General features: G+C 38.9%; 1 protein-coding gene across 2 annotated transcripts in view; it reads right to left on the bottom strand.

The window, feature by feature from the left end:
- Positions 1–4,541, bottom strand: part of TGM5 (transglutaminase 5) — a 32,140-nt gene that overhangs the window by 27,387 nt on the left and 212 nt on the right. The window lies entirely within an intron of this gene.

The following is a 4,541-nucleotide window of genomic DNA, read 5'->3' on the forward strand; positions in this document are numbered from 1 at the left end:
AAAAAAAAAAAAAAAGAAAAGAAAAGAAAACTCCCACAACAAACACAATACTTGATAAGGAACAAGACAAGGATGTCTACTCTGGACATATCTATTCATCATTCTACTAGACAGTTCCAGCCAAGGCTACACATATTAGGCCAAAAGAACAAAGAAAAAAAATCAAAGACATCCAGACTAAAAAAAAGTAAAATTATCTTTACACAAAGATCTTGTACATAAGGACAGGTGAAATGGCTCTTGCCTGTGATCCTGGCACTCTCAGAGGCTGAGGCAGGAGGATCAGGAGTTTGAAACCAGCCTGAGCAAGAGCAAGTCCCTGTCTCTACAAAAAATAGAAAGTTACCTGGGGCTCAGTGCCTGTAGCTCAATGGTTAGGGCTCCAGCCATATGCACTGGGAGTGGTGGGTTCAAACTTGGCCCAGGCCTGCTAAACAACAATGACAACAACAAAAAATAGCCGGACCTTGTGGCAGGCTCCTGTAGTCCCAGCTACTTGGGAGACTGAAGCAAGAGAATCTCTTAAGCCCAAGTGTTTTAGGTTGCTCTGAGCTGCGACAAAGTAAGACTCTGTCTCTATTAAAAAAAAAAAAAAGTTAACTGGGTGTGGTGGCATGTACCTATAGTCCCAGCTACTTGGGAGGCTGAGGAGGGAGGATTGCTTGAGGCCAGGAGCTTGAGGTGGCAGTAAACCGTGGTGACACCACTGCATTCTAGTCAAGGTGACAGAGCAAGACTCTGACTCAAAACAAACAAACAAACAAAAAAAAACAGCAAAGATCTTGTATATAGAAAATCTTAAAGTATTCGCCAAAAAATTAAACTATATTACTATACAGTTGCAACAAATATCTGAAAATAAAATTAAGAAAATGATTCCATGTTATAGTAGCATCAAAAAGAAGGAAATACTTAGGAATAAATTTCACAAAAGAAGTGCAAAACCCAGACCACAAAAAACACACAAAATATTGCTGAAAAAATGAAAGAAGACCTAAATAAATGAAATGACACTCACTATTCATAGATTGGAAGACAATATCATTAACATGACAAATTAATCTACAGATGCAACGCAATTCCTATCAAAATCCCAATTGCCACTTTGCATAAATTGACAACTGGATCCTAGAATTCATATGGAAATATAAGGGATCTATAATAGCCAAAACAATCTTGACAAAGAAAGACAAATTTAGAGGATTCATGCCTCCTTATTTTAAGATTTGCTGCAAAGCTACAGTAATCAAGGCAATGTGGTAGAGGTATACAAATGGGCATACTGATCAGTGGAATAGAAACAAGAGTCTAGAAATAAGCTCTCACATTTCAACTGATCTTTGACAAGAGAATCAAGAAGATTTGAAGTAGGGGAAGAATGCTCTTTTCCAAAAATCACACTGGGTCAAGTGAATATCCACATGCAGAAGAATGAAGTTGGCTGCATATGTAGTATATGCATACTACAACTTCATCCAACTCTTACAACATATGTAGTATATAAAAATTAACTCAAAATGATCAAAGACCCAAACACAAGAGCTAAAACTACAAAACTCAGAAGAAAACACAGGGGTAAATCTTGGTGATCTTGGACGAGGCAGTGGTTTTTTAAGATACGACAACAGAAGCACAAGCAGGAAAAGAAAAACACAGATACACAGAACTTCATTACAATTAATAATTACAATCAAGAAGGTGAAAACATAACCCACAGAATATGGGAAAATATGGTAAACCATGAATCTAATAAGGGACTGTATGTAGAATATATTTTTTAATCTCATACAACTTTATAATAAAAAGACAAATAACTCAAATAAAAAATGGGCAATTGATCTAAACAGACATTTATCCAGAGAAGATGTGTCAGAAAGTGCATGAAGAGATTCTCAACATCATTAGGCATTAGAGAAATGCAAATGAGACATCACTTCACATCCACTAAAGGTAGACAATAACCAATATTGGGGAGAAGGTGGGGAAAGTAAAGCCCTCATATATTGTTGGTGGGACTGTAAAAAGGTGCAGCACTTTTAAGAGTTTTCCTCAAAATGTTGCACATAGAGTTCCCATTTGACCTAACCATTCCATCCCTAAGTATATACCTAAGATAAAAGAAAACATGTTTTGCACCAAACGGGAATGTTGACAGCAACGTTGTTCCTACTAGCCAGAAAGTGGAAACAACATAAATGCTCATCAACTGATGAATGGTTTATCCATACAGTGGAATCTCGTTTGGCCATAGAAAGCAATGCTGAGCATGCTACGACATGGATGAAAACATTACACCCAGGGAAAGAAGTCACCCACAAAAGGGCATATATGGCATGATTATATTCATATGAAATGTCCAGAATAGGCAAATCCAGAGAGACAGAAGGTAGATATAGTGTTGCCAAGGGCTGAAGGAAGGGGGAGTGACTGCTAATTCTTTTTGAGGGATGAAATGTTACAGATCTAGATGATGGTAATGTTTGCAAAACTTTGTGAATATATTAAAACCCACTGAATCGTGGACTTCAAATGCATGAACTTTATGGTGTATGGTAATTGTGTCTCAATAAAACTGTTATAAACAAATATCAACCAAATCAACTGCATCAAAATATCCTAATAAGTATCAAAATTTATCTTCTCAAACATCTTTAAATTCTTTTGATCAGCGTTATCATATGAGCTAACAATTCTATCCCTAGGTATGTACCCAAGAGAAATGAAAACGTATGTTTATACTAAACCTGGACCATACACATCTTTTTCATAATGGAGTTGATCATGATTATTATTACAATAGAAATAAAAGCATAAAAATCAGCACACTGCAGATACTAAGAAAGTCTTGCTAGGTTGAACAGAGTTCTCTCTCTTCTGCAAATTCACTCATCCTTGTTTCAGATCAAATCAACACTTTATTGACGATCACTTTATCGAGGGTCTGTCTACTCTTGCAGGGCACTGTTCTAGGCACTCTGGATAGTTGTCTCACTTAATTCTCATCATAACCTTGGAGGGATGAAATGGAATGTTATTCACATGTGAGGATGAGAAAGGTAGAGTAAATGTCTTCTCCAAGGTTAAACCAGAATTCTTGACTCAGATCCAGCGCTCTTCCCGGCACCCAACACATGCCGCCCATCGCTGGCTTTCACTCATTGTCAGAAGAGTATCCTGACCCGCTGCCAGTTGGGAAGGCACTGGCTTTTTCCTAATAATGGAAAAAGCAGCTCATCCCTTTGGGAGACCAATTGACTAACTGGCTCCAGTTCAGGTTGGGCACACGACCCAGACTGTCCAACAGGTGTGCCAGCATCTGCCTGACTGCAAGCACTAGGGCAGAGTCTCATCCTCCGGAGACACCACGGGCATCTTAATCTCTGCCTGTGACAGGGACGATCCCTCAGCTCAGACACCAGCTATTCAAGTGGGAAGTTCACTTAGTACTGAGCCTTGAGGTGAAAGGAGAGTGGGGTAAAATGATCAGGGCCATAGAAAGGAGATCATAGGAGGAAGTTTTAAAGTAAGTGATCTTCATAATTGTCCTAGAGAGACAGTCCCACATGAGCACATATATGCATGGATAAGAATGTTCTTTGCAATATTGCTTATATAACTGAAAATTTGAAAACAATCTAAATGACCGTCAATAGGGGACTGGCTAAATAAACTGTGTACACCCAAACTGTGGAAATTGTTGAGGTAGAGCTGTAGGTACTGACAGGCATGGATAGAGCTCCAAAACATAGTGTTGAATGAAAAAAATCAAGAAAATCATATATACGATATGATGGTACCATGGGTGTACCAAGAAAACTCACATGCACCAACCTACCCATTTCATTGACATTCATTATTTGAATGTAAATGTGCAGATCAAAGGCAGGTGATAGCGGTTACTCTGGACACGAGGCTACAGTTGGGGATGGCGGTCAGGGAATTATAGCACAATCTGTAATTATTGATTCATTTTACTCCAACTATGTAATCATATGTTTCTTATGTAATTAAAAGTTATAAAAAAAATTTTTTTTTTTTGGCCAGGGCTAGGTTTGAACCTACCACCTCCAACATATGGGGCCGGCTCCCTACTCCTTTGAGCCACAGGTGCCACCCAAAAGTTATAAAATTTTTTAAATAAAAATGTAAACACAAAAGCTAGTCAAGGAAAGTGAAGCTGTTACATTTGTAGAGCAAATTTAAAGCCCATTTCTATAAATAAAGTAGTTTCAACTAACCATTTAATCTTCATAGCAGCTCTTTCCAGAGAGAAAGTTGGTGGTGGGAAGATTAGCTAAAACAAACCCATATCTTCTCTTCTCCCCCCTACCCTTTCCCATATGGTGATTCAGAGAACTTCAGAGCAGAGCAGGAAGACATCATGATGATTATCTGGTCCAACCCTTCATTTTTCAGGCATGTGTGTGGGACCTCAACGAGACATGACCTGCCCTATGTCAAAGGGTCAGCTAGTGGCAGACCCTGACCCCCAAGTCCCTGGCCTTGTCCCATCCCACCAGGCCATGGAAGCCTGGGCTGTT

The sequence above is a fragment of the Otolemur garnettii genome, unplaced genomic scaffold (assembly GCF_000181295.1).
Source record: "Otolemur garnettii isolate 467f Iridium unplaced genomic scaffold, OtoGar3 scaffold00050, whole genome shotgun sequence".
Classification (NCBI taxonomy): domain Eukaryota; kingdom Metazoa; phylum Chordata; class Mammalia; order Primates; family Galagidae; genus Otolemur; species Otolemur garnettii.